The sequence below is a fragment of the Barbus barbus genome, assembly GCF_936440315.1.
Source record: "Barbus barbus genome assembly, chromosome: 12".
Classification (NCBI taxonomy): Eukaryota; Metazoa; Chordata; class Actinopteri; order Cypriniformes; family Cyprinidae; genus Barbus; species Barbus barbus.
The window spans coordinates 1,007,776-1,017,731 of record NC_136740.1 but is presented as its reverse complement, the minus strand read 5'-3'; positions in this window follow the sequence as shown (position 1 = coordinate 1,017,731).

Genomic DNA, 9,956 nt, shown 5'->3' with positions numbered 1-9,956 from the left:
TCCTTGGGAAAGCACGATCTCATCGTCAGGTTCCTGAGGGGTGTCAAAAGGTTAACGGATTTGAATTATAGAAATGTGATAGTGTATTCTGTGCAAGGCAGGTTAAAGAGATGGGTCTTTAATCTAGATTTAAACTGACAGTGTGTGTCTGCTTCCCGAACAGTGTTAGGTAGATTGTTCCAGAGTTTGGGTGCAAAATAGGAAAAGGATCTCCCGCCCGCAGTTGATTTTGATATTCTAGGTATTATCAAATGGCCAGAGTTTTGAGATCGCAGCGGACGTGAATGACTATAATGCGATAAGAGCTCACTCAAATACTGAGGTGCCAAACCATTCAGGGCTTTATTGGTAATTAGCAATATCTTAAAATGTATACGATGTTTAATAGGGAGCCAGTGCAGTGTTGACAGAACCGGCCTAATGTGGTCATACTTCCTGGTTCTAGTAAGAACTCTAGCTGATGCATTTTGAACCAGCTGGAGTTTGTTTATTAAACATGCAGAGCAACCACCCAATAAAGCATTACAATAATCTAGCCTCGAGGTCATGAATGCATGAATTAATGTTTCTGCATTTGACATTGAGAGCATAGGTCGTAATTTAGATATATTTTTAAGATGGAAAAATGCAGTTTAACAAATGCTAGAAACATGTTTTTCGAAGGAAAGTTTGCTATAAGGTACACCTAGGTTCCTAACTGATGAAGAAGAATTTACAGAGCAGCCATCAAGTATAAGACAATGATCTAAGTTATTACATGCAAAAGTTTTTGGTCCAGTAATTAACACCTCTGTTTTTTTCAGAATTTAGTTGTAAGAAATTGCTAGTCATCCAGTTTTTGATATCAACTATACATTCTGTTAGTTTTGCAAATTGGTAAGTTTCATCAGGTCGCGAAGAAATATAGAGCTGGGTATCATCAGCATAACAGTGAAAGCTAACAACATGTTTCCTAATGATATCTCCCAAGGTTAACATGTAAAGCGTGAAAAATAAGGGTCCAGGTACTGAGCCTTGAGGTACTCCATACTGCACTTGTGATTGGTATGATACCTCTTCATTTACTGCCACACATTGTCTGTTATGGAGTTCAGCAGAAAGGGAAGGCTGTCTCCAAGCAGAGGTTGGCCCACTGGATAGTGGATGCCATCGCCTTGACGTACCAGTCCGAAGGTGAGCCGTGCCCCCTGGGGGTGAGAGCTCACTCCACATGGAGTGTAGCCTCCTCATATGCGTTGGCACTCAGCACCTCTCTGGCAGACATTTGTAGAGCTGCAGGCTGGGCGACACCGAATACCTTTGCAAGATTTTACAGTCTCGACGTTGAGCCAGTTTGTGTCACGCTTGCTGCGCCATTCCCCCTCACCCAGGAATGCGAGTGCCTTTTTCCTCCTCCAGTAGAGTTCCCCGGACGGCAAACCCTGGTTGAGTATCCTCCATCAGTCATGGCAGTCGTTCCTCCCTATTCTCAGGTAGGACCTGCCTCAGAGTCCCATTCCATATGGAGTACTGCCCCAGACCTGGGTCAGTCCATATCAGTGTCTCCACATGATACCTCCCTACGGGTAGGATGTGGCCTCCGTAGCACCTTTCTCTGGAAGGCTTACTTCCCCATCATTACTGCCAAGCTGTAAACAACAAACAGGAAAGGTGTGAAGCACAATTCACGAAGGTCGAAATCCCTTCCCATAAGAAAAGATTTTCTGTGGTAGGAACAGTGGCATGGCTATCTCCAGCAGCGTTGTACTTGCCTGTGGTCCCTGCGGGCGCCAAGGTCAGCAAATTTGTGCTGGGGCGTTGGGAAGGTTATGAGCTTTGCGTAGCATTTGTCTGAAATGCGGCTGCCTGTCAACATTTGCAGCGCCACAGGGTTGTGATGGGGTTCAGGTTGTGGCTCTTGCCATGGACCCCCTATGTCGACACAACATAACCCGTGGTGACCAACAGATAGGGACCGTCTCGGTTACATACGTAACCCTCGTTCCCTGATGGAGGGAACAGAGACGTTACGTCCCCATGTCTCAACCTCAAACCATCGCTGGTTGCCAGGGACACATTCTCGGCTCCTCAGTGTAAAACCTGATGAGTGGATGCACCTGCCGCCTATTTATGCACAGGGAGTGGTTCAGGCATGCAAAATCCAGAATCAGAGTGGATTAGGGCTCTTAAGTAAACCCCCTATGTCGACATGACATAACGTCTCCGTTCTCTCCATCAGGGAATGAGGGTTTTGGATTTTTTTAGGTTTTTGGAATTTTTAGGCACAGATAGAGTCAGTGTCATTCCACATTGTTAAATTATGACTTTTAATGCTTTTCTGACATGAATGAGCTCAAGATCTTGAGCTTTTCTGAAGGGCAGACTAGAGTTTCAAATGAAAGTTTCAGGAAAAAAAAAAAATAATAAAATGAAAAGTTCTTGTTCCTTACATCTTATTCCGATGTTCCTCTATAGAAGTAGCTTGTTTCAGCAAACGCGCTGAACTCCAGTCACAGACTCGCAGCATCTGTAATGTTTTCTTCTTGGTGGCTATTTTGTTTTCTGGAGAACATCTTGCCATGAAAAATTTAGCAAATGCATAGTGACTAATGCATTTTCTCAGTCTTGGATAAGAGCAATGAAAAATTAACAATGGAAATAATTAATTTGATTGCTGCCTACAGAACTAAAAACTCATGTTGTGCTGGATTACTTATTCATGCCGATGCAAATTCCTCACTCAGCAACAACCAAAATAACGCAAGAGTTTATGTTGCTGCGTGTAGAGATTACCACACGCTCGCCTGCACATCACAATGCTGAAAAATTTATTGTTTTTATTTCAATTCAGCCCAGGCATTTAAAATGCATATAACCAGAGGTAAACAAGCATTCCTAGCAGTGTTTCATTTTGTAACTATTAATGCTTACCTTATTTCTGCCATGTCTCCGTGTAATACTAACATGCTGCTTTATTCTCCTCTGGCTGCATGACTTCATGCTCAGATCAACGCTTCATTTCTCATTCGCTTTAATATGGCACCTGCTTCACTTTATGCATCATGTCAGAGCAGAAATTTACATTACAACCGGTTTTCATTTGCTTTTTCACGTTATGCCCAAAGTATTTGTTCAGTGGAATAAACTTATTCAGAGTTTATGCAAAACTTCTGCAAAACTCTTCCTCAAATTAAGGCTTAAAAAGATATAAAAAAAAAAAAAAAAAAAAGTTTTTCTTCAGTAGTTTTTTTTTCTTGTTTAATTCTTAAATCAAACTGTATCCATTGAGATACAAAATTAACATGGAGTCTGAGAAATGTAACAAAATGTAGTGAGTTTAGGCCTAAAACAAGTGCAATGAGGGATTAAATATTTTTTTTCAGTTGATTTTTTTTTTTTTTACGGAGTGTCTATTTACACTAAGTGTAAATAGCCCATCTTGTTGGCAAAGGCTATTTACACTAACTCCGCCCACTAACGTGTGATTGGGTTAGTCAACATTAAAAAAAGAAGCAAATTTAATGTCAGTTTCAGTGGAGTAGATGGCACGGCGCATGCTTTTTGACGCGATCGACCCGAGTTCGAGCCCACCTTTTGCCAAACATTTTTTTTCTCCCTTTTCAAATCTCATATCGCATCAGAAAGGCATTTATTTTCAATAAAAATGAAGGAAATAATCAAAAAGTTGAAAATAAAGTATCGGGTAGGGTTAGGGTAGGTGTAGGGAGGGCTTTATTGTCCCAATAAGGTGGCATCCATTTAATAAATTTGAATTAAAATTATAATTTACACTCGTTATTATTGCGTACTGTTTTATATTGTACTACAATACTGAGGTGCAGATAATTGCCACTATTTGCAATAAGTAGTATAAATAGCAGAAAATCTTGCTATTTGAACATAGTGTAAATAGAATCTATAGCTATTTACACTTAGTGCAAATAGCCGCTGCCTTTTTTTTTTAAATTTCACTGGCAGTTATTACTTCTTGTTTCATATTTATATTTAGTCATTTAGCAGACGTTTTTATCCAAAGCGACTTACAAATGATGACAATAGAAGCAATCAAAACCAACAAAAGAGCAATGATATGCAAGTGCTATGACAAGTCTTGGTTAGATAATAATAATAATAACACTAATACTACTACTAATAATAATAATAATCTTGAGAAAAAAAGTGCATGCATGTTATGGGTCAGTTACCCATACAAACATACACTGTATGAATACAGAAACATTCATCCGCAGCTCTGCGAGCATATGAGCGTTTCCTCATCTCAGTCTCGACCTCACAGGCTTAATGCATCTTGACAACAAATGGATATAAGCAGGAGAATATGTTTCTCTTCACCCCACACATATTACTAATACATATTCTGTTGGCTTCATGGCATAAATACTTGAATAGGCCTCCATTTGTAACTTGCAGCAAACATTTGGGGAGATATGAAATATATATTATCGTTTGTAATGGTCCTTTGTGTCACAGTCTGCGGGGACGATCTTGTTCTGCGCACAACGGAGTAAATTGAAATGCTTTCTGTGGGGAGTTAGCTGAGTGCAGAGAAAATACATTTCATCTGACAATGTCACTGTAATTATGCTCTCCTATTATCTTTCAGCAAACGAAGAGCGATTCTGGGCCGGTGTGCTTACTGAGGTGACCGCAGTGTTTGCACCGGATCTCTCTAGACCAACAAATGCAGTACAACCTCACCATGAGCCAGACAGTTTTAGCGAGCTTGTCCTACATCACCCGTACAACTCCGAACTCGAGTCCGTGGCTGCAGCTGGTTGAGAAACATCTGCTCTGCTTGTCTGGAGATCGAGAAACACGGCAAATAGATTAGAGTTACACAGATCACGATCACCCGGATCAGCGTGTCACGACTTAAACCTGTTCCTCACTCAGAGATGAGATGTGCTTTATACTGTTAGTTACGGCCTTGCCTTTTTGCCTTTACTAAGGACTGAAATCAAAAACACTGTAACTTTGAATGCAATATTAAAGGAATACAGATGCATCTCAATGAATTAGAATGTCGTAGAAAAGTTCATTTATTTCAGTAATGCAACTCAAATTGTGAAACTCGTGTATTAAATAAATTCAATGCACACAGACTGAAGTAGTTTAAGTCTTCTGTTCTTTTAATTGTGATTATTTAGGCTCACATTTAACAAAAACCCACCAATTCTCAACAAATCTCAACAAATTAGAATACTTCATAAGACCAATAAAAAAAAAAAAACATTTTTAGTGAATTGTTGGCCTTCTGGAAAGTATGTTCATTTACTGTATATGTACTCAATACTTGGTTGGGCCTCCTTTTGCATGAATTACTGCATCAATGCGGCGTGGCATGGAGGTGATCAGCCTGTGGCACTGCTCAGGTGTAATGGAAGCCCAGGTTGCTTTGATAGCGGTCTTCAGGTCATCTGCATTGTTGGGTCTGGTGTCTCTCATCTTCCTCTTGACAATACCTCAGAGATTCTCTATGAAGTTCAGGTCAGGTGAGTTTGCTGGCCAATCAAGCACAGTAACACCATGGTCACTGAACCAGCCTTTGGTAGCTTTGGCAGTGTGGGCAGGTGCCAAGTCCTGCTGGAAAATGAAAGCAGCATCTCCATAAAGCTTGTCAGCAGAAGGAAGCATGAAGTGCTGTAAAATCTCCTGGTAGATGGCTGCGTTGACTGTGGACTTCAGAAAACACCGTGGACCAACACCAGCAGATGACATGCAGCCCAAATCATCACTGACTGTGGAAACTTCACTCTGGACTTCAAGCAACATGGATTCCGTGCCTCTCCAGTCTTCCTCCAGACTCTGGGACCTTGATTTACAAATGAAATGCAAAATTTACTTTCATCTGAAAAGAGGACTTTGGAGCACTGAGCAACAGTCCAGTTCTTTTTCTCCACAGCCCAGGTAAGACGCTTCTGATGTTGTCTCTGTTTCAGAAGTGGCTTGGTAGCTCTTTTCCTGAAGACGTCTGAGCGTGGAGACTCTTGATGCACTGACTCCAGCTTCAGTCCACTCCTTCTGAAGCTCTCACAAGTGTTTGAATCAGCTTTGCTTGACAGTATTCTCAAGCTTGCGGTCATCCCTGTTGCTTGTGCACCTTTTCCTACCAAATTTCTTCCTTCCAGTCAACTTTGCATTTAATATGCTTTGATACAGCACTCTGTAAACAGCCACAGCTTTCAGTAATGACCCTCTGTGACTTACCCTCTTTGTGGAGGACGTCAATGTTCATCTTCTGGATCATTGCCAAGTCAGCAGTCTTCTCCATTATTGTGGTTTCAAAGAACAAGAGATACGCTGAATTTATACTGTAGAGATGGTCATTAATGAAACTCAAATGTAAATATTCTAATAGTTTGAGATACTGATTTTTTTACTTTCATGAGCTATAAGCTCTAATCATCAAAATTAAAAAACTTGAAAAGTTTTACTTTACATGTAATGAATCTAAACTCTAAAATATATGAAAGTTTCACTTTTTGAAATAAGTTGCAAGAAAAAAATGAACTTTTTCATGATTTTCAAATTTTTTGAGATGCACCTGTACATGGAGCATGAATATGCTAATTAGTCCCCGCCTCCATTCAGTTAACTGAAATCATCAATACTACACAATCGCAAGTGGCGATATTGGATAAATGGTTATCAGAGAGTAAATTCGTGAGTGAATTTATCCAAATTCACAAAGAATTACAGCCTAGAAAGCATCAAAGAGAAGCTGTACACTGCACCGCTGGTCTCTTATTTACATCATACAGTTAGTTTGTTCTGATTCACGAGTGTTTAGAACTCAGGACTGAACTAAACTCCAGTGTAATTAACTGAAACGCCTCTGATTGGCCAATGGGTTCAAGAAATCAACAGATATAGCTGCGATTGGTTACATTGCTCAACACTGCAAAAACAAGCTGTGAACAGAAACACTTTGACCAGAGGACAAAATTATGTGAAAAGCCCTGCCCTGTATGTTGATTGGTTACATGATTGTGACGTAGGATACGGGGCGCTTTCAAACTCTTTTCCAAACTCAAACTGTCTTTGGTACACTGCAGTTTAAAGGAGAAAATTTTCAGCAGTGCTGTTGACTGATTCATTTGCACACGGTTTGTCTTTAAGCACATTACAGTTGTTGTTTTTTTAACTGCTTACATTACACAAAACTTTAAAACTCTACACACAAATCCAAGAATTGCACACACACAATGCAAAATACCTCACATCTCTTGCAAAATGAAGCACTGCATTCAAAATATCACAAACACATCTCAAAGACAAACATTTGCAAACACCTTTGCCATAATATTAATCATTGTTACATTTTTGTGTGTTACATGGAGAATTGTGTGTTGTGTTTTGCAAAAAATGTTTTATGAGAATTAGTGTATGTGTAGTGTATAATTAGTGCTGACGATTAGTGTCTGGTTTTGCAGATTTGGTGTGTGCTTCTGCTGTTTGAGTGTCAGCTTTCAGAAACTGTGTGACAAGGACAGATTGTATGTGTAAGCAGCTGAAAAAAAGTACATTTAAGTACATCTCCATGTAATTCCATTATTACTGCTATTGTCATTTAAATATGGTTGTTGCCTCATGCACTCCATATATATTCCAATATGCATTGCACTACATCAAGCCTGGCTTCTTAACTCTTGGAATATAATGCATGATTCGTACAAATTGCTTTAATGATGTTTGCTTTTGGGAGCTCGACAGCATCCGTCCCTATTCATCACAGAGTAAAGCCTCTCTAACATATCTTTTGTATTTCACTGAAGAAAAAAGTCAAGGCATGAGGGTAAAGACGATTCATTTCATTCTTTAGCGCTTAACACAGGACAGCCTCACAGTAATAAACAGGAAAATAACAGTGTTAATGTTCCAAAATTAATCACTGAAATTAATTCAGTTTTAGCTGTAAAGCAGCTCTACAGAAGACAATGGAGTCATGATTCAGATCAGTTCAGTTTTGTGCAGTTGAATCGATAATATTACTGAATATTAACTGTATTGATTGTAATTATTTGAGTTTTATAATTGTTTGGATTATTCTCAATTTGTTTGTGCGTTAAATTCAACAGATTATTGTTATTCCTGGTAACTGGTATATTTTGAAGCTGATAATATCTGCACTTCATGTGTAAGTTTTTCCTCTCGGTCATCTGACCCGACCCAATCTCTCTCGTAACCCTGCCGGCTGCAGACCGACTGACGGGACGGCTGGGATTCGCTCGTCTGACCCCTATTTTAGAAAGGCCAAGCGCTCTGTGTGTGTGTGTGTTCTGAGCTCAGATTCAGCGCAGCACCGGGGAAAGAAGGAGGTAAACACTGTCACACACACACACACACACACACAGGGTCTGGCGTGGGCCTCATTACCCCCGCAGCTTAAACACACAGTGACCATGAGCCTGAAAGCAGCCTGACTGTGTGTCTGAGCCTCTCGTCTCATCTCTCTCTGACAGATAGAGACCCAAAACACTCACACACATTCAACTGTCTTCAGTTTACACCCCCCACCCCCCTCACCCCCCCCCCCCCCCCCCCCCCGACACACACACACACACACACATTTCTCAACTTTAAGGTTCTGATTAATAGTTCTGACTTACATTAATCAATTTATTGATCAAATTAATCAAAGTTACTGTAATGTTCAATTATAAATATAAAATTGCTCATTCAAATTTCAAATGTAAAACTTTAAAACATCAATACATGATTATATTAATAAATGCTGTACAAAATGATGTTCATTGTCACTTAAATATTTAATGTTAACTAACAAATTGAACCTCACTGTAATAAAAGTGTAATCAAAATGATTTTAACAATGGCCAGGCTTTCACCAATATATTATATAAGCATTTTGTTTTATATTACACAAAAGGAAAAACCACAAAGCTAATAAAAGGGTTTTGTTTTTTTTTTACTTTTAAAAAATATATATTCAGTAATAAGACATACATTTAAATTGAAATGATACTTTTTTTTCTGAATGAGTTAATGCACAAAAATATACAGTAAATGCAGTGTTGGGGACAATTAATAATGAGAGATACATAACCAGATTACTTTTTTCAAGTAACTAATAAAGTAACATATTAGTTTTAAATGTACAATAAATGATCTGAGTTCTGTTTTTAAATAAGTAATGCAGGTTACTTTTCCTCATTTATTGACTGACAACATGTTGAGAGAAATCAGGAGTGAGTGCAGAGACCTTCAGTCTGAGGCTCATTCATTCCACTCTTAGTGTAGAAGGGCTTTTACACTGGTATATATTATATAACAAATATTTTATGTTATATTAAAAATAAATAAGAAAGCCCAGACCAGGTGACAAAAAGTAGCTAAAAATTAACAATGCATTACTTTCCATAAAAAGTATCTATAAGTACACAATTAGTTACTTTTTATGGAGAAAGGCAATATTGTAATACATGACTTTTAAAAGTTACTTTTGCAACAGTTACCAGCTGATCATTAAGCAGGCTTTTGTATTGGCATTCAATTCTCTTTCCAAGAACAACCTTAAATACAGGACTTATAATTTCAACTAAAGTATAAAACATCAGCTCTGATTCCTTTCAGTTTTACATTTTAAATGCATGACAATGCTACATATGTTGGCTTTAAAACCAGTGTCTCAAACTAGTGAAGGACCTCGTCACAAGCACAAGTGCAAACACACACACGCGCACACACACACACACACACTCTCTCTCTCTCTCTGTCTCTCTCTCTCTCTCTCTCTCTCTCTCTCTCTGTCAGGAGCTCTTACAAGCTCTTTCATCATTTGACAAGAATCAGATTGAGCCGTGGCTGCAGAGATGGGACGAAGGCCAACGTGAGGTTATCAGGTCCTCCTCTCCCTCAGGACCTTTTTCTAAAGCCTCTTTGATTGGAGGCCCAACTCACTTTATAGTGCCAAGAGACCCAACCCGTCCGGACAAGCA